The 25613-nt window shown below is 42.2% G+C and overlaps 1 protein-coding gene across 3 annotated transcripts in view; it reads left to right on the top strand.

Annotated features, from left to right (window-relative positions):
- The window catches only part of clec16a (C-type lectin domain containing 16A), a 316644-nt gene that overhangs the window by 141106 nt on the left and 149925 nt on the right, over nt 1-25613 (top strand). The gene's annotated exons all lie outside the window — the stretch shown is intronic.

The raw sequence follows: 25613 nt of genomic DNA on the forward strand, positions 1-25613 counted from the left end.
TTGATTTGGAAGAAGTAGAGGGATTCAACTATTACAGAACTGATTGGCATCCATTAATAAATACAAATGCTGTCTTCCAATTAGGTGGTTATATGTGCTCAGCATGTTGAACATAACGTAACATTTTTAGCACTGATTAGTGTGTATGACATGGATCAGAATGTTCAGCTATTTCATGGCACTGTGCTATCCATCCCTTTACAGTTTTTTGTGAACAACGTTCCCTTTAAGCTGCGTGACGCAGCCGGTGAGTCGACTTTTTAATTAAAAAAAAAAAAAAAACCACGCAAGCGCGGAATTTTGAATGGGCCGCGCAGCCCGTTAAAGGGGCCGCGCTGGCCAAAAAAAATTACAGGGAACATTGCTTGTGAACCATTTATTTACAATGTTGAAGTGACAGTTTGGTTGAAGCAATTTCAACACCATCACCTCTGAGGTACAAATTTCTTAAAATTCAGATTCAAACTGCGTTTAAAAAAAGGTGACGTAGAAAACTGAAGGTCTTCTTTCAGAAGCTGCAACTATTCCTGTGGTTAGTCTTGTTGCTAGTGGTTTTTCTAATAGTGGTATTCTTACTGACAAACTGATCTTCATATGCTGGAGTACTGGTCGAATTGTCCCAATCAGCGAGTGTTTAAACAACAGGTGCCGCCCTTCCTCCCCTTCTGCCTTTATACTGTTAAGTTTGAAAATAATATTTCAGACCTGGGCAAGTCTTCTCTAAGACTATTCAGGTGTCATCCATATTAGTGGCTCATAATGTGAAAATTAGCCACCACAATACGCAGCAACATGGCTACAAGATGGCATTATTGACATCACTAGGACAAAGCCAGCATAATTAAAACAATGTAAACATTATGGCGTGTGTGCGTGCGTAGCTGTGAAGAAGATGCATCTAGACATCAACCAGTTCTCATGTATCCTGAAGAGGTCTAAATAATATGCAAGACAAGATGAGTGGTAGAAATGGGCACATATCCAGTGACCTGCTATTATCACGTACTCACAAATCTAAAAGCACTTTATTTTATTCCGTTTTAAACTATATAGCACATTGAAAATTTGGTGGAGAGTAGTAGTGGGGAAAATCCATCCGATCTGCTGTTTGTTTCAGAAGAGATAATCTCGATGTATATTGGAGCTTTGTTTTTTCTCCTCCTTCTTAAATAAAAACAAAGTGCCCTTCATGCCTTCTCAGTGTGGTCCTAAAGGATTGTGTGCATTTACCCTGACCAGGTACTGATATGAATCAACAATGGGGACAGATGCCACTTGTACCTATCAATCGATGCCTTTAAGATGACCTCTTCAGGCATGTATTATCATATTTGGCTGCACTCACCCCCATATCCCACTAGTTAGTCCATTGTTCAAGATAATGAGCAGAGTGTGTTGGATCCCTGGATGAGTCCATCAACTATGCAATATCAACTGTGAAAAGAAGTGCAACAGTACTTCCAGAAATGATAGAACAAACACTCCACTGGACAGGACTGGCAGCTCAATATTCCGGGGTATAGAACCTTCAGGCGAGACAGAGAGGGGTGTTGCAATATTAATCAAGGAGTCAATTACTGCTGTAAGGAGGGATGATATCTTCGCAGGTTCCTCTAATGAGGCCATATGGGTAGAACTTAAAAACAAAAAGGGGCAAGCACTTTGCTGGGAGTGTACTATAGGCCCCCAATAGTCAGGGGGAGATAAAGGAACAGATATGTTGGCAAATCTCAGAGAAGTGTAGAAATAATAGGGTAATAATAGTAGGGGATTTCAACTTCCCCAATATGAACTGGGATAGTCAGTGTGAAACGCTTAGAGGGTGCGGAGGACTTAAAGTGCATCCAGGAGAGCTTTTTGAGCCAGCATGTAGAAAGTCATACAAGAGAGGGGGCAGTACTGGACCTAATTCTAAGGAATGTAGCTGGGCAAGTGGCAGAAGTGTCAGTAGGAGAGCATTTTGGTGACTGTGACCATAATTTGGTGAGATTTAAGGTAGTCCTGGATAAAGCCAAAGATGGACCGGAAATAAAGGTTCTAAATTGGGGGAAGGCCGATTTTAATATGATCAGGCAGGATCTGGCCAAAGTGGATTGGGATCAGCTACTTGTAGGAAAATCCACATCAGAGCAGTGGGAGTCTTTCAGAAAGGAAATAGAGTATAACGCCAATATGTTCCCATAAAGGTCAAGGGTGGGACCAACAAGCCCAGGGAACCCTGGATGTCAAGGGTTATACAAGAATGGCTTAGGAAAAAAAGGGAGGCTTTTGGCAGATACAAAGGACTAAAAACAGTGGAAGCCCTAGAGGAGTATAGAAAGTGCAGGGGGGTACTTGAAAAAGAAATTAGGAGAGCGAAGAGGGGGCATGAAAAAACACTGGTGGGCAAAATAAAGGAAAATCCCAAGGTGTTTTATAAGTATATTAAGGGCTAGAGGATAACCAGGGAAAGAGTAGGGCCCATTAGGGACCAAAGTGGCAATCTGTGCGTAGAGCCGGAAGATGTAGGTGAGGTTTTAAATAAATATTTTGCATCTGTGTTCACTATGGAGAAGGACGATGTAAGCATAGAAATCAGGCAGGGGTATTGTGATATACCTGAACAAATTCGTATTGAGAGGGAAGAGATACTAGCGGTTTTAGCGGGCTTAAAAGTGGATAAATCCCCAGGCCCAGACGAGATGTATCCCAGGCTGCTATGTGAGGCAAGGGAGGAGATTGCAGGGGCTCTGACACAAATTTTCAGAACCTCTCTAGCCACAGGAGAGGTGGCTGAGGACTGGAGAACAGCTAACGTTGTACCATTATTCAAGAAGGGTAGTAGGGATAAACCAGGGAATTACAGGTCAGTGGTAGGGAAACAATTGGAAAAAATTCTGAGGGACAGAATTAGTCTCCACTTGGAGAGGCAAGGATTAATCAAGGATAGTCAGCATGGCTTTGTCAGGGGGAGATCATGTCTAACCAATTTGATAGAATTTTTCGAGGGGGTGACTAGGTGTGTGGCTGAGGATAGTGCAGTTGATGTAGTCTACATGGACTTCAGTAAGGCTTTTGACAAAGTCCCGCATGGGAGACTGGTCAAGAAGGTAAGAGCCCATGGGATCCAGGTCAATTTGGCACATTGGATCCAAAATTGGCTTAGTGGCAGGAGGCAGAGGGTGATGGGTCAAAGGTTGTTTTTGTGACTGGAAGCCTGTGTCCAGTGGTGTACCGCAGGGATTGGTGCTGGGTCCTTTGCTGTTTGTAGTGTACATTAATGATTTAGATATGAATGTAGGAGGTATGATCAGTAAGTTCGCAGATGACACGAAAATTGGTGGAGTGGTAAGTAGCGAGGAGGGAAGTCTCCGGCTACAGGACGATATAGATGGGTTGGTTAGATGGGCAGAACCGTGGCAAATGGAATTTAACCCTGAAAAGTGAGAGGCAATGCATTTTGGGAGGACTAACAAGGCAAGGGCATACACAATGAATGGTAGGACCCTAGGAAGGACAGAGGATCAGAGGGACCTTGGTGTGCATGTGCATAGATCCCTGAAGGCAGCAGGACAGGTAGATAAGGTGGTTAAAAAGGCATATGGGATACTTGCCTTCATTAGCCGAGGCATAGAATATAAGAGCAGGGAGGTTATGATGGAGATGTACAAAACGCTAGTTAGGCCACAGCTGGAATACTGTGTGCAGTTCTGGTCGCATTGTGATTGCATTGGAGAGGGTGCAGAGGAGATTCACCAGGATGTTACCTGGGCTGGAGCACTTCAGCTATGAAGAGAGACTGGACAGGCTGGGGTTGTTTTCCTTAGAGCAGAGAAGGCTGAGGAGGGATCTGATTGAGGTGTACAAAATTATGAGGGGCATAGATAGGGTAGATAGAAAGGAACTTTTCTCCTTAGTAGAGGGGTCAATAACCAGGGGGCATAGTTTCAAGGTAAGGGGCAGGAGGTTTAGAGGGGATTTGAGGAAAAACTTTTTCACCCTGCGGGTGGTTGGAATCTGGAACTCACTGCCTGAAAGGGTGGTAGAGGCAGGAACCCTCACGACATTCAAGAAGCATTTAGCTGAGCACTTGAAACGCCATAGCATACAAGGCTACAGACCAAGTGTTGTAAAATGGAATTAGAATAGACAGGGCTTGATGGCCGGCGCGGACACGATGGGCCGAAGGGCCTCTTTCTGTGCTATTTAAATCTCTGACTCCAATGCTCCCCTTATGATGCCATTACTGCATAAGACCGTGTACAGAATAGATGATAGTGGACAACCTTGTCTCACTCATCTTTAAAGAGGGATCATTCAGCAAGTCTCTCATCTACCCTTGCATGGATCTTGGAGCTGGAGTCCCTATCCTGAATATAATACTAGATTTGGCCACATTCTGTTGTAGCTTCTGGCTTCTTCATGAGAGCCAAAAGAGGCAATGGGTTGCTAACCTATCAATAATTGATGAAAGCAATGTAAGTGGGTATCCCTTGAGCCTTATGACCTTCTGCAGTATTGTATAAATCTACAACCTATCCTGCACATTTCTTGAACAAGATCCAGCCTGTTCTTTTCTGACATCACAAGACTCCCAGGCATCCAGTATCTGCCATGACCATCTGAAGGGCAAACTTAATAGCCACTGATTCAAGATTCCTCAGTAGTTTTCAGGTTTGCTAGGATTTTCCTTGTGGATAGAAATCACAGCTGTATTCTGGAACACTGAGGCTATGCTTGCTTCAAATAGAAACCTATTCATCATCTTAAGAAGAAATCCAAAACCACTTTGTAGGCTTTGGCACTGTTTTCCTGGACTTTGCCATTATCTCCCCTACTCCAGAGCAGGAATCAACTTCTGACATTTGGCATACTGGAAACACTTGTCAGTGTAAAATACTGTTAATTGGCACATATGATATTGTCTCCAATAAATTTTGTTTGACCTGCAAAAAGCTTCATAGACAGAGAGGAGACTGAAGCTGCCAGCCTTTGCTCAATGTTAACACTGTCACCTCTAAGTCAGTAGGCCGTGAGTTCAAGACCAATGTTTCCCCCCTAAGGTGCGCGGCGCATCAATCGGGAGATCCTGTGCAGTCCGCTCATAAGCTGTTGCTGCTGGAAGATACCCGCACATGCGCGGTCCCGCAACAAACTTAAAGGGACAGCGCACGAAAAAAAAATTAGAGGGAACATTGTTCAAGACCTTTCCAGAGATTTGATCACATAATTTAGGCTGACATTTCAGTGCAGTACTGAGGGCTGTCACAGGTCCCATCTTTCAAATGAAACATTAAACCGAGGCCCCATCTCCCTGTTCAGATGGATGTGAAAGATTCCACGGCACTATTCGAAGAAAAGTAGGGGAGTTCTCTTAGCATCCTGGCCAACATTCATCCTTCAACTGACGCCTAAAAGCAGATGATCTGGCCATTTAGCTCAGTGCTGTTTATGGGACTTTGTGTGAAAATTGACTGCTATTATTCCTGAAATTGCAGCAATGACAACACTTCAAAAGTACTTTCTCGGTTGTGAAATGCTTTGGGCCATTCTATGGTTGAAAAAGACCCTGAATAATATAATTGCAAGTTCTTTCTTTTACTACATAAAATTTCTTGCAAAACAGTTTGGAACTTATGAGGCGTATTGTCCTTATTTTGCAAAACTGAAGTGATTTATAACCACTACAAAGCTATAACTAGCCAGAATAAATAGTTATATCGAAACATTTTCTTTTATGATGCAATCTTGGGATATGTTAAAACAGTGACTTAATTCCTTTACTGTAAGTTTATGGGGGGGAAATACATGGTGAATCATTATTCTCACATCCATCTTTCTGGCAGAGAATCTCAAAAGAAATTAAATCTTGGCCATGTGTTTCAAGACATTTTTTAGTTTAAACATTAGTTCCATTTTTTCCTATCTAAAAGCTTAAAAAAAAACTTTATTAAAATATTGGAAGCAGTTGGACTATAGTGCCATTGTATTTCCATTTATTTGCATGGCACTGGCTGCCTAAACCTCACCGCCTCTACTTTTTTCCTCCTTTAAGACGCTCCTTAAAACCTACCTCTTTGACCAAGCTTTTGGTCACCTGCCTTAATATCTCCTTATGTGGCTCGATCTCAAATTTTGTTTGATAACGCTCCTGTGATGCACCTTGGGACGTTTTACTACATTAAAGGCACTATTTAATTGCAAGTTGTTGTCAATTGATGCACATGCGCACAAGCTCTCCATCGGAGAAGGTATTATGAACGCATTGTAGGGTGGCCTCAGGCGCATGGGAAGATTAAATCACATGCTGATTTCTGATAAAGCAGACATAAGTCTCTTTAAAAATGCTGATGGTTGGCATTCGTGATGCTGTAACTTTCAAAATAGAATCCTGTATACACGATCACAACTGTCATTCTTCTAACTTCTCTAAAAGCCTTTATCAGAGTTTTATTCGATAAACCAACTTCTGATTGCTGAGTTAAAGAAGATACCTTTTGAAAGAGGAAAACATAGAAGATAGGAGCAGGAGTAGGCCATTCGGCCCCTCGAGCCTGCTCCGCCATTCAATGAAATCATGGCTGATCATCCAAATTCAGTACCCTGTCCCTGCTTTCTCCCCATATCCCTTGATCCCTTTAGCCTTAAGAAATATATCTAACTCCTTCTTGAATATATTTATAGAAACATAGAAAATAGGAGAGGGGAAAACACTATGTATAAAAATATAGTAAATTGACTCAGGATTTTTGTGCTAGATATTCTCTGGATCAGCATCTCATGTCACTTGTATCTCGTGTAAACTCTACTGAAATATAGTCCTTGTATATTCTCCTCTCTTTTTGGATGGCAGACTAAAAAGGACTGTATGGTGCTAAGGAACAACTTCAAACCAACAAACTAGTTTATTTGACATAAAATACATGAGTAAACAAAGTGCAGTTTTTACAGCAAGAATAGTCAATTTCCTATGATCCTTGGTTTATGCAAAATAACCAAGGTGTAACATCTTTTTGTTCTCAGGATGAGTGCATCACAGGTGAGACCTGCATTTATTGCCCATCCTTAGTTGCCCTTGAGAAGGGCCGCCTTGAACCACTGGAGCTGGAGTCACACATAGGCCAGACCGGGTAAGAACGGCAGGTTTCCTTCCCCAAAGGATATTAGTGAACCCGTTGGGTTCTCGAAACAATCCAACAGCTTCGTGGTCACTTAGCAGATTTAAAAAAAAAAAAAACTGAATTCAAATTCTCAAATTGCCATGGTGAGATTTGAACTCGTGTTCTCTGGATTATTAGACCAGCAACATAATCACTATGCTACTGAATTCTCTTGCTGTCTCCGTCGACATAGGTCTACTTTCATGCTAAGCTGTTCGATCCCAGCTGGCCTAGGATTTCTCTTGCCTGCTGGGCATTCTTTCCGACTCTGTGAGAGAGACACCCACACCCACCACACACCCCTCCCTCTATGGGAATGAGTTCAGCTGCTGAGCTGTCTTTCACCAAAGGCTCCAGAGTGGACCTTGTCTTAGAACTGTGGGCAGGCAGCAGACTTCTCCCAGAATGGCTATCTATCACCATTGAATGAAAATAATCTTTATTGATAGCCTAAGATGACTGTCAGTGATTCACTTGTGGTTTTTCATTGTATTGAAGCCACAGAAGCCTCCATAAACAAGCAGCATTGGCCTCGGAGGGAGTGCAGCGTAAATTTACTAGAATGATATCTGAACTCCCAAGGGTTAAATTATGATGAGAGATTGCACAAGCGAAGATTGTATTCCATGGAATTTATAACCTTAAGGGGTGATTTGATCAAAATTTTCAAGATATTAAGTGGGATAGAGAGAAACTACTTCCGTTGGTTGGAGAATCTAGGACTAGGGGACATCGCCTAAAAATTAGAGCCAGACCTTTTCAGGAGTGAAGTTAGGAAACACTCCTACACAGAGTGGTAGAAGTTTGGAACTCTCTTCCGCAAACAGCAGTTGGATGCTGGGTCAGTTGTTAATTTTAAATTTGAGACTGATGGATTTCTATTAACCAAAGGTATTTAGGGATATGGGGCAAAGGTGGGTATATGGAGTTAAGCCACAGATCAGCCAGGATCTCTCTGAATGGCAGAACAGGCTCGAGGGGCTAACTGGCCTACTCCTGTTCCTATGTTCCTAGCATCGACGCCGGTATGTCGATGATGGACGAGCTGCAACTCCCTCTCTGGGTAGCTGAATAACACTTCTAATTGCTGTGGCAACCAGCCTGTTTTCAGCTCTTGCTTGCTTAATGTTGAGACAAAAGGATAAATTTAACATGACAGAAATATTGGCCCAGATTTCCCTGTGGACCTGCACCATTATACATCTACATGGTCAGGGCTCTTTAACGACGTGAAGAGGAAATTATGGAGTAAGTGACTTACGCCATGACTTGTGGCACTGCATATTTTTGTGGGACTTTTGCGATGATTCCCATTGCCCCTCGCTTGAAAACAGTTGGAAGGCAATTTTCATAGCTCCACCCCCCATTAAATACAATGGCAACCGAGATTTTGCCAGATTATCATGCTGCTGTCACTTATTTTAAAAATGGTGCTGGTGGCCTGGCAGCAGCATGATTTATTGCTAATAGTACTTCCAAAATTGCTTGCACAATTGCAGCAAACCATTGTATTAGCTTATACTGCGGCTTAAAAGCAGGCTCAGCAAACCTGTGAAATATCCGTATTCAAATTCGTATCACTAACAACATGTACTAAATGGCAGTAGCCTGACCGATTCCACTGAGAAGAGATCAGCCCGGTGGTGATTGCGCTTCGGATAAGTACCCTTCATTGGCTTTGCATAAAATCAAAATCTGGTTTTAAGTCATTACGTTGCCACCTTGTTTGATGTATTTGTTGAATCGCTGGTAAAATGGCTGTGCCGCTTCCTATTTGCCGCCATGCTTGCTGTGGCGTATTCTAATTAGAAATGCAGGAAAATATAGAAGAAGATATCAATGGCGAGATCAACGTGCTACATTGCTAAATTTACAATGTACGTTGCCGTTGCAGGAAAATCTGAGCCATTACAAATTAAAACAAGTCCAGTTCTGGCAATATCGGTGAAAACCAGATCATTATACAGTACTGACATATTTTAGACTATCACTGACTTTTTGTATTTGCATTTGTTTCTACAGGAACCTTTAACTAATCTTACCATGGAAGCTAACTTGTACTTCTTGTAAGACCTCGGTTTTTCAATGGTTTCACATTGGCTACCACAGCTTAGCAATTTGCATTTTGACCAGCTAAGTGAAGCCAGAATTCTCAAAATTCTTGAACCTTTTCTGGTATGAGAAACGCTATTACCACAATTTTCTTTGAACTCAAAGAATGAAGTGCTTGTGGGTCATGCCATTTTTTCTGCATTCAGATAGTGAGAAAATTCTTAGGAACTACTGATTTTTTTTCTATCCAGTGTACAAGAGTACACATTGTCTTATTGTGCTGGCTCTTAGGTTATTTTAAACTGATCGTGGTAGACTGCTGTGCATAGCTGGTAAGGCCTGTATCGAACTGCAGTCTGTGAATTGCATTCTCCCTGGCAAGAAAGAGCTTTGTACATTCATGCTTGCATGCATGCACAGAGCGCCGCTCCCCTCAGAGCTTTTAAAAAATATATATATATTAGGAGAGGATGATTGAAACTCCTTAGAACATTAAAAGGACTCGATACAAATTGGTAAATAGACCACCGGAGCACCTTTTCATATCTGCTTCACACCAGACTGAAGTTATATTTTGAACAATACCAAATCCTAAGTTGTGTGAAATATGTCTCTTGGCAGGAATGCCTCACCTTTGCTTTATGCTTTCCGTACTCGGGTTGGGGCTTCAGTCTGGAGTCACGCTGTCACTTTTGCACTGCTGTAAATTCTGAACCTCTGCATTACACAGAATGTTCAGCTCAGAAACCAGCCATTCGGCCCAACTGGTCCATGCCGGTGTTTATGCTCCACATGAGCCTCCTCCCACCTTACTTCATCTCACCCTATCAGCATATCCTTCGATTCCTTTCTCCTTCATGTACATATCTAGCTTCCCCTTAATAGCATCTATGCTCTTTGCCTCGACTACTCCTTGTGGTAGTGAGTTTCACATTCTAACCATTCTCTGGGTAAAGAGGTTTCTCCTGAGTTCTTTATTGGATTTATTAGTGACTATCATATTTATGACCCCTAGTTTTGGGCTCCCCACAAGTGGAAACGTCTTCTCTACGTCTACCCTATCAAACCCGTTCATAATTTTAAAGACTTCTATTATGCCACCCCTCGGCCTTCTCTTTTCTAGAGAAAAGAGCCCCAGCCTGGTCAGTCTTTCCTGATGGTTCTGGTATCATCCTTGTAAATCTTTTTTACACCTTCTCCAGTGCCTCTATCATTGTTGTAATATGGAGACTGGAACTGTATAGAATACTCTCAGGGCTAAAAATTGAGTAGCGCCCCGCTAACTTTGCCGGTGCGTTACTTTTAGCCCCCTAGAAAAATTAACGCCCCCCACGCTGGAACTTGAGTGGTTGTGCCCCAAGGGGGAAGCGCCCTGCATCCCTCTTGGGGTGCTGCGAGTCAATATTGCAGCATTATGTGCCGCAGCGCCACACGCTACGGCACGTCGCGCCGCGGTATTGCAGGCCTTCCTCCCCTTCTTAAAGGGGAGGGGCCTCGTGCAGCACGACCTGGGGCCCAACTGGGCCCCTGGGGATTGGGAGTGCAGGCAAAAGAGCCCGGCACTCGAGAGAAGTGCCGGGCTCTTGGAGCGCAGCCAGCACTCCGCGGGGGGGGGGGGGGGGGCGTTTCAGGAGGCCTGGGGCGGGAGCGCAAGCAGGTGCTGGCAGGCGGCCAGCAACAAAAATGGCCGCCCCGCACCTCCTTTAAATTGCGCCTCCCCGGCCCCCGTTGGACATCGCGTCCGGCGGTAAGTCAGGGGGCGCTCCTGAAGATCGTGGCCGGGGCGTGAGCGGGGTGCTGCGCACACCAATGACGCCAGCGCCGCAGGGCGCTACCGATTAGCGCCGCCACTAACCTCCCGCTGAATTTTGCGGGAGGCATGGGCAGTGCCGCGCCCGGGTGCTAGTTGGTTTGCGTCCCGTTAGCGCCCTCTTAAGGTGCTAACGGGAGGCGCAACCAACTGAATTTTTCCCCCAAAGTGTGATAAGTGCATTGATGCAAAAGTGCAATGTGATTGCTGCTTTATTTTGCAGTTTTATTTTCTGGTAATCCACTGCTGGAAAAAAATGTCCCCGTACTTTTGCCCCAGTCATTAATTCCAGATGCTTTTAGGTTCTACATCACATCATTTGTACTATAAATTTTCCTTTATTATCTGGAAAGATCCTAGCTCCTGGCGCCTAATGTTGCAGGTTAACCTACTGCCTCTACTGCTTTCAACAGGGCAATGGAGTAGTGCAGTTGGGAGGCCTGCCAGGTACAGAGTTTGGAGCCAGCACAGGCAATCTGGCATCCTCCAAGATAACTTGTAATTTTATACTTTCATCATGATGCAATTCCTTAACCAGTTTTAGTGCTTGCATTTGTAATGGTAAAAAACTAAAAGGACTGCTATGAAAAGGGGTTGACCACTGGTACTGTGGTGTTTTGTGGCATTTATCTGCAGAATTGTACAAACTAATCTTTAGAAATCCTGTATAGATGTTTTATTTTATGCATCAAAATGAGGAAAGTCTGCCTGCCTGGACAGCAAACTTGAGATGTTAAATTTTGTGTCTAGTATATTGTTTGCACACTTGTCACTTTTAAGCATTTGTGCTATAAATGCTTTTGAATTGTGACTGCAACACTCTCGGCATTTTGTCGTCTTTCAAGTTTTGTGATTTTTTTTGGGCGGGGGGTGGGGGAGGAGGGGTGGTTTAAGCAACCTTTTACAGATTCAAAACACTTCTCATTTTCATTTTCTTCTTCAAAGCCAAACTTCTCTCCATTCCACAACAGTTTTCATTTGCATTTTGGGAAGGCAGAGAAACAGTTGGAAGATCATTCTAATTACCACTGCCTGTGCTCCATTTCCTTTTCCCAGGCACTGTAGCTGAAATTAATGTTGTAGAGAATACAACTGTTGCATAACTTGCATGGGCAGCTGTGGTTTTTGCGTGGTACATATATATTCTTTACCTGGAATTAGTTTGCATATCTTCTAAGACACATTAAAGTTGGAACCATTGTGGACTGACTGAGATCTACAGCATTATGTAAAGGGGAAGGCAAACCTTGATTAAGTAGAGAAAAATAATGCACTCTGTTGTGTCTGTGTGTTGATCGAGACACTGAAGACAGGAGTTTGGTTCATAGGTGTTTACTGAACAAAGTCGGGAGGGGAACTAACGGATACAACACAATATACAGGCTTATATAGCCCGAGTGGCCATTACCGGCATTGCAGTACACATGGGGCTCTTAAAGGCACATGCACTACAATTTGCAACATTTTCCTTGTTTTAAAAAAAAAAGTCAATTTTCTCAGCTGCTGGAATAAGAACATAAGAAGTAGGAGCAGGAGTAGGCCATACGGCCCCTCGGGCCTGCTCCGCCATTCAATAGGATCATGGCTGATCCGAAACTAGACTCACGTCCACTTCCCTGACCTCTCCCCGTAACCCCTAATTCCTTATCTGCTAGGAAACTGTCTATCTCCATTTTAAATTTATTTAATGTTGCAGCTTCCGCAGCTCTCTGGGGTAGCAAATTCCATAGATTTACTACCCTCTGAGTGAAGAAGTTTCTCCTCATCTCAGTTTTGAAAGGGCAGCCCCTTATTCTTAGATTATGCCCCCTAGTTCTAGTCTCACCCATCAGTGGAAACATCCTCACCGCATCCACCCGATCAAGCCCCCTCACAATCTTATATGTTTCGATAAGATCGCCTCTCATTCTTCTGAACTCCAATGAGTAGAGTCCCAACCTACTCAACCTTTCCTCAAATGTCAACCCCCTCATCTCCGGAATCAACTGAGTGAACCTTCTCTGAACCGCCTCGAGAGCAAGTATATTTTTTCTTAAATATGGAAACCAAAACTGCATGCAGTATTCCAGGTGTGGCCTCACCAATACCCTGTATAACTGCAGCAAGACTTCCCTGTTTTTACACTCCATCCCCCTTGCAATAAAAGCCAAGATTCCATTGGCCTTCCTGATCACCTGCTGCACCTGCATACTAACTTTTTGTGTTTCATGCACCAGGACCCCCAGATCCCTTTTGTACTGTAGCACTTTGCAGTTTCTCTCCATTTAGATAATAACTTGCTCTTTGATTTTTTGTGCCAAAGTGCATAACCTCACACTTTCCAACGTTATATTGCATCTGCCAAATCTCTGCCCACTCACTTAGCCTGTCTATGTCCTTTTGTAGGTTTTTTATGTCATCCTCGCTCACTGCTTTCCCTCCCATCTTTGTATCGTCGGCAAACTTGGATATGTTGCACTCGGTCCCTTCCTCCAAATCGTTAATATAGATTGTAAAGAGTTGGGGTCCCAGCACTGACCCCTGCAGAACACCACTAGTTACTGATTGCCAGCCCGAGAATGAACCATTTATCCCAACTCTTTGTTTTCTGTTAGATAGCCAATCTTCCACCCATGCCAGTATATTACCCCCAATCCTGTGATTCCTTATCTTGATCAGTAATCTTTTGTGTGGAACCTTGTCAAATGCCTTTTGGAAGTCCAAATACACTACATCCACTGGTTCCCCTTTATCCACACTGTATGTTACATCCTCAAAGAATTCGAGCAAATTTGTCAAACATGACTTCCCCTTCATAAAACCATGCTGACTCTGTCCTATTAAATTTTGTTTATCCAAATGCTCGGTTACTGTTTCCTTAATAATGGACTCCAACATTTTGCCAACCACAGATGTTAGGCTAACTGGTCTATAGTTTCCAGCTTTTTGTCTACTTCCCTTCTTAAATAAGTGTGTTACATTAGCAGTTTTCCAATCTGCCGGGACCTTTCCTGAGTACAGGGAGTTCTGGAAAATAATCACCAATGCATCCACAATCCCTACCGCCACTTCTCTCAAGACCCTAGGATGTTGGCCATCAGGTCCGGGGGATTTATCCGCCTTAAGTCCCATTATTTTACTGAGTACCATCTCCTTAGTGATTTTAATCATGTTTAGCTCCTCCCCCCCCCCCCCCCCCCCGTTGCCCCCTGTTTGTCCAGTGTTGGGATATTTTTAGTGTCCTCTACTGTAAAGACTGATACAAAATATTTGTTCAGCGTCTTTGCCATCTCCATGTTCCCCACCACTAGTTTCCCGGTCCCATCCTCTAAGGGACCAACGTTCACTTTAGCCACCCTTTTTCTTTTTATATAGCTGTAGAAACTCTTGCTATCTGTTTTTATATTTTTTGCTAGTTTACTTTCATAATCTATCTTCCCTTTCTTAATTAATCTTTTAGTTATTGTTTGCTGGCTTTTAAATGCTTCCCAATCTTCTATCCTTCCACTAGATTTGGCTACTTTATATGCCCTTGTTTTCAGTCGGATACTATCCTTTATTACTTTACTAAGCCATGGATGGCTGTCTTCTTTTACTCCCCTTTTTCCTCAGTGGAATATATTTATCTTGAAAGATGTGAAATATCTCCTTGAATGTAGACCACTGCTCTTGTACCGTCTTACACTTTAATCTGTTTTCCCAGTCCACTTTAGTCAATTCTACTCTCATACCTTCATAGTCTCCTTTATTTAAGCTCAGTACGCTGGTTTGAGATCCAACTCTCTCATCCTCAAACTGAATTTGGAATTCAACCATATTATGGTCACTCATTCCAAGGGGATCCTTTACTAGGACATTTTTTATTAATCCTGTCTCATTACACAGGACCAGATCTAAGATTGCCTGCCCCCTGGTTGGTTCAGTTACATACTGCTCAAGGAACCTGTCCCTAATACACTCTATGAACTCTTCCTCAAAGCTGCCATGCCCAATTTGATTCGTCCAGTCAATATGAAAGTTAAAATCCCCCATGATTATAGTTGTTCCCTTATTACAAGCCCCAACTATTTCCTGATTTATACTCCGACCAACAGAGTTGCAACTGTTAGGAGGCCTATAGACTACGCCCACTAGTGACTTTTTCCCCTTATTATTCCTTATCTCCACCCAAACTATTTCACTATCCTGATCCTTTGACCCAATATCATTTCTCACTATTGCAGTGATTCCATCCTTGATTAACATAGCAACCCCACCTCCCATTCCTTCCTGTCGTCCTTCCTAATTGTCAAATACCCTTGTATGTTTAGTTCCCAGTAATGATTATCTTGCAGCCATGTTTCCGTAATGGCCACCAGATCATACCCATGTGTAGTTATTTGTACCGTCAACTCGTCAATTTTGTTACGAATGCTGCGTGCATTCAGATAAAGAACTTTCAAATATGTTTTCTGACAATTTATTCCTGCTTTTACTACTTTACCTTTATCATTATACATTCTGTCCCTTCCTGACACGCTCTGGTTTTTAATTCCCCCACTGCTACCTTGCTCTATTGCCTTCTCCGCTATCATTTTTATTTTTCGCTCTCTTAAAACCTCCCCCCCACTAATTAGTTTAAAGCCCCCTCTACAGCCCTAATTATTCGATTCGCCAGGACTCTAGTCCCAGTACTGGCCAAGTGACGTCCGTCCCAACGGAACAGCTCTCTCCTGTCCCAGTACTGATGCCAGTGTCCCAGGAATGCACTAGGTGGGTCAGACCTTGCTCCTTGCTAAATTACTCTGTGATGTCATGGATGCATAGCATCTCGCAGCAGCTTTATTGCAAACTTTGGACTGGCCTAACAGCTGTTGTGGAGTCATTGGACTGGAGAAACTACGCAGCTAGTTGGATAAGCTGCATTGTAAGCTATTAGCATAGTTTCCCAGGGGCTGAGATTTTGGAGCAGTTCTAACTCCAGTCCAAAGTTGTAACCCACCACCACCACCTCGAGGGCAAGTTAGGCATGGGCAATAAAGGTTGGCCTTGTCCGCGACGCCGCATCCTGAGAATTTTTTTATTTTTTATTAAAAGTACCGATTGCAATGGAGCCATTCCATAATGCTGTTCGTGACATCTCAAAGGGCCTCGGAGGGAGGATGGCCTGCGTTCATGTGCCTCCCTGTAACTGACAAAATCATTTTTTTAAATATAAAAAAAAAAGTGGAATGAAACTTTAGTGAGTACATTATTTTTCTCCATACAAAATGAAGGAGTACTGTGAATAAAAATGACTCCCCTTAGACTTCATTTGAGGGCTTGGAGAATGGTGCATATTTGTAAGAATTTTGTGAACTACTCTATTTTAGTTTTATTCTTTATTGTTTTGCTTAAATGATGCTCTAGTTCCTATGTTGAATATTAAAGGCCGATTCGTTTCTCTTTATATTTATACTGTGAAGAAAATGGAAACTTTAATTTTATGGGTGTTTTTTTCACTGAAATTCTACACAATCCTTGAATGGTTAATCAGGATACTTGAATTAAAGCCACAGTGCCATAAGATTCTCGAGAAGTGGGCGTCACTGGCAAGGCCGTCATTTATTGCCCATCCCTATGTGCCTTGGGAAGGTTGCGGTGGCCCTTCTTGAAACCGCGGGTAGCGATTTGATACAGCCGAGTGGCTTGCTAGTCCACTACAGAGGCAGTTGGTGTCAACAACATTGGTGTGGGACTGGAGTCGAATATAGGCCAGACTGGGTAAGGACAGCCGGTTTCCTTCCCTGAATGAACCAGTTGGATTTTTACAACAGCGTTACAAACCTTCAATGAAATGGACCCCTGAAAAAGAAGGGAAATTTTAAAATCTGTAATTTTACTCGTACCAATTTTTTATTTCCAGATTTAAAAACAAAAAACAAATCCAAATGATCAAACTGCCACAGTGGGATTTGAGTTCGTGTTGTCTGGATTATTAGTCCAGATGTCTGGATTATTAGTCTACACTATACTATCGTGCCATTGGTGTCCCAGAAAAGCCTATATGGAATTGATTAACTGTTGGGAATGGTAACAGTTGCTTAGTGTCGGTGAAAACAACATTTTTTGTAGACATTTGCTCAAATGAAAGGTTAATTGCTAAGCATTAGTAAGGGGTTTGCAAAATCATAATGAACTAAATTATTGTAGATTTTATTGAAGTTTTAACAAGTATCCATTCATGCTGGTCTTGCACCAAACATTACAAAAATTGTCTTTCTGCTAGTTATTTGAAAGCTCCATTTGACTATGGAATTAGTTAACAATCCACTTACCAGCCTGCATGCTACAGGTTTAACCTAAAAGAGGAAGAAAATACATTTTGAAAAATCTCTGTAATTTACTAACTTTTTTTTTGCTTTTGGATAAAATGAACCCCTGCAAAAGAAGAGAAATTGCAAGAAAAAGGAAATCTGAAAATCTACAATTTTGTTTCTCTCTCTCTCGCTCATGCTCACCCTCTCACTCTCTCTTTGAAGGCTGTCACTCCTGCTGGGGTATTGTTCCATGGGCACATTCACCATCTGGTAGCTTGCCCAACTGGCCATTTTCTCAAATGTGAGAGGCTAACTGGTGAGCATTGGCATTCATATTCGATTGTGTGGAGCATTATAGTCGCATAGTGCACTTCCCAGCAGGTGTCACTGTATAATGATCAAACATTTGAACCTGATCATTGTCTTCTACCTATACTAAGGGCACAAGACTCTGTTAGCCCTCGTCCTGGGAGTTTTCTACTTCCATCCCAACTGAGATCAGTGAATAGGAAAAATCCAAAACCCAGTCGGGCAGCATTTTAGAATGATTTTTTTTTTCCTTGCATTAAAAAATATTCCTTGACATGCAGTGAAACCTGTAAATCACAGACACCTTAGAGACTGACATCAGCTGTCCTTTATTTGCAGGTGGCCTTATTTTCAAAATGGTCATTGTATGTACTGTAAATATTTTCAGTAGAATGGGGAGTTCTTTACTCCACATCCATAGCGGCAGAGATCCCGCTCTTTCCCTGGGATGGAGCCGTGCAAGCATTCAGTCCCAGAGATAGAACACTTTCTCTGCTGCAATGGATATGAGGTCAAAAGCTCTCCCGTTCCACCAAAGCTGCTGCTTTCACAAAATCCGCTGCCGCCTCGCGCTGACCCATCCGTTCTGTGTTTTATGTTGGAAAATGGCTTGGTGCATTGAAGACTGTTCGTAGTTCGGAATTTGCGAGTGTCCGTGGTTTCATAGTGCCTCTTGTATATTTTACCATGTAAGTTATTTGGGTCTCTCTCAATAAGTGTCTGCTTTTTGCAGGCATCTGTGTTTTGGGAGTGTCCATTTATACAGGTTTCACTGTATTTAAGAGTGGTAACCTGGTGCAGTTTCATTAATACAGCTGAAAATGGGTTTATCACAAAAAATAAGAATTTTAAATCCGTGTCTAGTCTGCCACCTGTGAGCAACCCGATTTTAAATAACTGAAAATGACCTTAAAAAAAACTGCAGAACCATTTACTAGTTTCATTAATGTATAATATGAATATACTTGGGATTTTTTGTAGCTGTTTGATGACTCAACACAATGGGCTGAACCTTGCTGGAAAAATAACGGCGTGTTAACTACACGCACCGTTATTAATGTGCAAATGGGCCAGCAAATTCAGGGGATTAAGAGATACGCCCGAGTTGCGAATCTCCAGAACTTGCTGGTCAAATTACGCTGCTCCACTGTTTGCTTTGCATAAATGGCATCTTTCCTTTAGACTCCGTTATTTTTATGAACTTGCTGGGTTTGCACATACATTACCCATTAAACTCGCCGCAGAAAGTTAGGGCTGGACCTTAACGATGTAAATACCTTTTCAATGGCGTAATAATTGTTAATGCAATGCCAATCAACCTCTGGCCCAGAAAGGGAACAATTTAAACTATTCAATCTCATTCCTGCATGCAGTAAATTGTTGTAAAGGAGATTTTAAAAATGTCAATTTGTCTCTGTTAACTCTTAATCCAATCTTTCTTTCCCTTTCTTTATTTCTCTGTACCTGATTTGACTCAAATTCACCCTCCTCCTCCGTCATTCCTCTTTTTCATTCTCAATCCTTAAATCCCATTGGTTAAGAAGATACACTGATGGTCCCGCCATTCACTGAGGTCCCAGATGCCCTGTTGTTATGATCTCGTACTTCCAGCAAGTTACAGCGCCAAACATTTTCAAGCTGAAGGGTGCAGGAAAATGCTTCTAGCCCTTAGCCAATATTGCTAAGCAAAGCAACAAAGAAACTTGTTTTGATTAAAAAACCCAGCAAAAGGACTGCTAGTAATGGTTTGTTGCAATGATTCTATTAAAAACAGAGTTTATAAACCATTAAAGATAGCTCAGCCGAATGATGCTGTTTCAACAATGGCCTTTTATTAAAAAATTTGTAGGGCCGCAGCAGTCGTTGCTCTTTTCATCTGTATATCTAATCAAATCTCAGACAAAAACAGAAAATGTTGGAAATACTCAGCAGGTCAGGCAGCATCTGTAGAGAGAGAAACAGAACTCTGTTTCTCTTTCTACAGATGCTGCCTGACCACCTGAGTATTTCCAGCATTTTCTGTTTTTGTTTCGGATTTCCAGTATCCGCAGTATTTTCCTTTTGTAATCAAATCTCAGAACAGCTGTTCCATCACGAAGGCATTGATGACATTCTATAAATGAATAGGTTCATCTGAATGTATTTGTTCCAAATTCTGAGAATTCTGATTTCATGAGTTTTAAAAGAAAAACTTTAAACACTCCTCACTTATACCAGTCAATTCCATGGAACAGCTGATGATGATGGATGTTGCAATAGGTTGGAGAGAGAGAGAGAGAGAGAGGAAAAACATTTATAACCAGAAAGTCCCCCCACCAGAACTGGATATGGAAGGAGCAAAACTGCAGTTAGTGAAGATTTTGCTGTTCAGATTTGTATAAATGTGGATTTATTATATTTAGGTGACATCACTTAATGTTTTTTTGTTGTTGCATTGATTGAACAACACATCCTGGATCTAAATGCGTTATCTTCAGTATGTTACCTTGGAGATTCAACACTTATTTCCAACATTGTTCAGTAAAATTGATTGAATGATCATAAGATAAATACAGTTGGAAAAAGGCCATTTAACTCTTGGTTCATCCATTCAGAAAAAAATTCTTCAACAATAATAACTTGTATTTATATTGCACGTTTAGCATAGAAACTGTCCCATGGAACTTTACAATGTGGAGGAACAGAGACTTAACCATGGAGGGTGTTAGATCCGTGGTTCAGTGGATAAATAATTACACGGATGCTGTACATAAACAAATAACAGGTCTTTACTGGAGGAGGGTGATCTCTAGACTGGGGTACAGAGGCATGCGCACAGCTTGTATACCGGTGTGGTCACTGCCGGTACTACAGTATACAGGAGCTGTAAAAAGTAGTTCTGACTTAAAGCACATACACTACAGAGGGAGAATTGAGAGGTGATCAAAAACATGGTTGAAAATATGGGTTTTGAGAAGGTTGCTAAAGGTTGATAGGAAAGGGAAGAAGGGAAGGGGTTTAAAGAAGGAATTCCAGGGAGTAGGGCTGAGGCAGCTGGAGGCTCTGCACCTCTGGGAGGATGGAATGGACAGAAAGCCAGAGTCACAGGACCATAGGTTGCAAGAGGGGATAGAAAACTAGAGTACGGTACAGAGATAAGGTGGGCTGAGGCTATGGTGGGATTTGAAGGCAAGGATTTAAAATTCAGTGCGTTCGGGGGGGACAGGAAGCCAATGTAGGTCAATGAAGATAGGAGTGATGGGTGAGGACTTAATGCGGGAGAGGACATGGGAGACTGAGTTTTGGACAAATTGGAGTTTATGGAGGGTGAAGGAGGGAACGACAGCAAGGAGATCGTTGGAGAAATAGAGCCTCGAGGTGACAAAGCGATTAATAAGTGTGGGTAAGGAGTTCAGTGGAGGTTGGCAATATTGTGTAAGTAAGTGGTGTTGGTAATGAATTTGAAGATTGAATCTGGGTTGAGCAGGGGAATAGGCCCAGATAGAGCTTCATGAAGAACTATGTTACTGCTGCAACAATTCAGCATGGCAGGTGATGAAATTAAGTGCAGGTGGCGTGGTTTCAGTGAGGGGAAGGGAGTTGCTGCCCATAAGCCAGGTTTGGTAAATTCATCTATGTTGAAGTCATGGATAGCGAGGACCTTGTTCATGAGGGATCAAATGTTCTAGAGGATGAAATAGAGCAGTGTGGTAATTGCTGTTCCACTGGTGAGGTTGGGGACACAGTGGAAGAGGGAAGCAGGATTGGGGCAAGTTTAGAGAAGTTAACCACTGAGGAATGGGCTGGGTGGTGTTAGAGGGGACTCCAATTTCCTCCCCCTCAGTCTAGACAGATGATGGCTCGGACCTCACCGTCCTTGGCCTCTTGTATTGTTCCACAGAAGCTCAACGTAGACTCGAGGAACAGCACCTCATCTTCCGATTAGACACTCTGCAGCCTTCCGGACTCAATATCGAGTTCATCAATTTCAGATCATAGCCTCGGCCCCTATCACATTTTTACTTGTAATTTTTCTACTGTTTTCCCCCCCCCCCCCCCTTTTTGTTTCTCTCTCACACCTGGCAGCTATCTCTTGCCCTGCCAGTACACTTCACACCTAATCTCAGCCTATTACTGTCTCGTCTAGCTTCAAATACCTTTTATTGTCTCTTTTACTACTTTTGTTTCTTTTACTACTTTTGTCCGATCGCAGCCCTGCCTTCGATCTATTTTTTTTTCTTTCCAGTTTTGAAGAAGGGTTCAACCCGAAACGTCAACTCAAATTTCTCTCCACGGATGTTGCCTGACCTGCTGAGTTTTTCCAGCATTTTCTGTTGTTATTTCAGATTTCCAACATCTGCAGTATTTTGCTATCGATCTTTATTCAAGCATATATGCAGGGGGAGACTCTCACTTGACCGCTCCAATTGGGACTTCGACGATCTCTCACATTTCATTTACTTCTATACATTTGTTATTGCTTATGCAAGCTATTACAAAATATCATGTGCTAGTCACACTATTTGTTAATGCTATCACATTGCCCATGTTAGGAGTCTCTATCCATGAGTTGCACTCCTTAGTTCCCTTGTGAAACTTCCATTTAATCATTTGCTTGGTGAGTATTCTTTTGCACGTATATAATTGGGTTTTGACTTGGTTTTTCACATTTTATCACCTCACCATTGTTAACCTCTAAAGTTCTTTATTGTTTGGTCAATCAGTAGTGTTTACTTGTTAATTATCCTTACAATTCCCCCCTTTTGGCCCTTGGCTAAGCCCATAGAGGCCAACATAAGTATATTTGTTAGTACCTGTAGTTGAGATGTTAGCACCTGATTTCCCTTTCCCGTCGGTGGCCGGCCTTCGGTCGTTGGGTCCTCCAGTCACTGGCATCTCATACCAATTTTCCTCCAGATTCTTTTTCCCTTTATCATTTACCAGTGGTGTGATTTCTTCAACTATACCACTAATTAGTCTTTGTCTTTTGCGACGTTTATACTTTAAACAACAATCCAGTAACAAATAACATATCATACACATTTGGAATGCTACTAATACATGAGATATTATTCTGATCCATGGATGGACCTGTACATTCATACCCCAGTTCCATAATTTTTGTATACCATGGAGTTGCTTTCCAGATTTCAGCGACATCTTCCTTAAGATCATTAATCTTCTTGCTCAACGTTATGTATGCCTCACGTTTTTTCTCAAGTGCCCGTTGCAGCTCCTTATCATCTTCTTCTACGTATGGGATGGTTGGTCCTTCTTTAGGTAGAAATTGTTCCAAATTCTCCGACCATTTCGTATCATTGATCTCAATGTCCTTCAACCTCATTGAGATAATCTGATCTCCGATCTGCGTTTTTTTTCTTTTGGGTCAAAACAAAAGTCTGTCACTGTAATATTACAGGTGGTTGTCCCATATGTGTAACTTTTTTTTTAGTGCTCACACACCATGTCCGTTTACCAGGTCCCAACGGGGCCATCCTGGTTATTTCTCCGGATTCCAGTGATATGACCTTTAGTATGCATCCCTCCATCCGGCTTATTCCGCAATAGCCTCTCCGTGACATTGTCCATTCTTGTGGGCACAAGAGATGTGTGTTCTTCCAGGCACACTGTTCGGTTCTCACTCCTTGTTTGGTAAAGTTTTGGTCGACCTGTGGTTGAGGTAAGGGTTTGTTATCTCTCCCTACGTTTACTGCATAATCTGGTACTTCATGGTATTTTATCCTTGTTTTATTTTTAATTTCTCCTATATTGTGGACTCTCAGTTTACTAGCCTTATCTATATCTACTTGTATTGCTAGTACAACTCCAATAATAGCCTCATGTCCTGTGAGACATTGTATCTTAGGTACCCATGCCATACAGAGGGTTCTAATTTTAAATGTTTTTGACATTTTTATGAGTCCATTGTGTCAGTACATTACTACTCACCCAGTCAGGCACTTGGTGAATCTGCATCTGTTCTAAATTCTTAGCTACTTCTGTTAATATCCAGTCCCCGTAGGCTGCACATATATTAGCTTTGTTTTGCTCTTTAGTCTCATTACGTTCTGCACCTATTAATTTGTTAATTGTTCTGGCATGTGTCTTTAAAATGTCATTTATTGTAAACAGTTCCTCATTAGTTCCACTTCCTAGTTCGCTCACTTGGCTGGTAACATTGGTTTCTTTACTCATGATTTCTTTAATGCTTTTTTCCATTTGTTGTACAGAATCATATATATTTCTTCGATCTATGGTTACAGTGGCTACTCCTGCTGCATACCCTGCTCCTGCCATTTCTATTATCCCTCGTTTGCTCCGCTTAGAGGGTTTTTGTTCTATCTTTAACATATCATGATTCGGGCCTGCTATCATGCACTTTGTCAGGTTTTTGTATACATTTCTGATATTTTCTTGACACATTTCTGGTAGTTGTAATTCAGTTAGGTTGATACACATTTTCACCAATTGGGTTAATACTCCAAAGTTGACGAGTAGCTCGTCATCTTCATAGACCAAACCTCCCTTTACTCCAGGCAACTCACTAGGGCACACTGGGTCAGGGATTTCTGTGGTGGTTGGCATCTCTGTAGTGGTGTCAGGAGGTGTTGGGAGTGGAGTTGTGGTAAATGCACCTATTGGTATGATTTCTGTTTGGTAATCTGATGTGTTGGTGCATTTTGTTGTATTACTACCAAACGTCATACTTTCCCATTTTTTTCCTAGGCATCGTATGCATGGATTGTCACTGTTATCAGTTTGGTAGCATTGCACTACCGTTATGTTGCTATTCTTTATTGTCCATTCCCGTTGGATATTGCTACACTGTGTTTTTCATTGTCTTGGGGTTTTTACTAATTCCCCGGTGGCTCTATTCTCCGTGCTATTAGTCTTGCTGCATTTTACCTCTATATCCACACTGTGGTTGTAGCTACAGTTTCCCACGTTAACATGAGTTTTATTCCATGCTAACTCGTGTTCCCTTTGACCCTCCCTTACAACTCTCCCAGCTACCTTTCTCTCCCTTGAATTGGATGTTAGCACTTATTACCACATTTTATCTGATTGGGTTTAATCAGATATTTACTTAAACATTCACCATCATGATGGATGGGTTGTTTTCTACTTGGTGTTGTCTGACTTGTTCCATCCGAAGTGGTCTGTGTTGGTGTCAGGATCGTTCCGACCACCATACATATTAGGCTCAGGAGTAATCTGTAACACAAAATGTCCAGTCATCACCGGACGTATTAGTGATTTTTATACTCTTTTAACTGAGACCAGTGTTTCCACCGTCGTCGTCCTCTTTTTCATATCCACACATGCACAGGTGTCACTTGACATAATGACATGATATGGTCCATCCCACCTAGGGGCGAGACCTGGTTTTTCTGGGATTATTTTTACCATTCCCTGAGTACCTACCTGTGGTACTCCGGATTTTTGCACTTTATTATCATTTTCCATGTCCCTAATTAGTTGCTGATCTCGCACTTCCTGTTTCAGTTCGTGCAATCCCACACAATTGTCTGACAAATTCCCTTACTTTATCTTTTACCGGTCCTATATGATCCGTGCCTCCTGTGATGACTCCTTCAGGGAGTCTCATGGCCCTTCCTGTCATTAACTCAAATGGTGTTAGACATGTTGTGCAGTTCAGCATTGCGTGTAATCGCATCACGATACCAGGTAATACATCAGTCCATCCTTTTCCTGACTCATGTATGCTTTTGTCCAATGCTAACTTTAGGGTTCGGTTCATTCTTTCTACCATCCCTGAGCTCTGCGGGTGGTATGGTATGTGATACTTCTGTTTGATACCCAGTAATTTACAAGTTTCCTTTAATCACCTTTCCTGTGAAGTGCGTGCCTTGGTCGGAGTCAATTTGTAGGGGTACACCCCATCTTGGCACGATTTCCTCTGCCATAATTTTGGCTACTGTAGTGGCTGAGCAATCTCGTGTTGCAAATGCCTCTACCAAACGAGTAAATTGATCAATTACTATTAGGCAATAGGTTTTCCCTCTACTGTTTGGTAGTGGGCCAGAAAAATCAATCTGTAAATTC

This window comes from Somniosus microcephalus, chromosome 11, assembly GCF_052327205.1.
Source record: "Somniosus microcephalus isolate GS21.2 chromosome 11, FLI_Smic_1.0, whole genome shotgun sequence".
NCBI classification, from domain to species: Eukaryota; Metazoa; Chordata; class Chondrichthyes; order Squaliformes; family Somniosidae; genus Somniosus; species Somniosus microcephalus.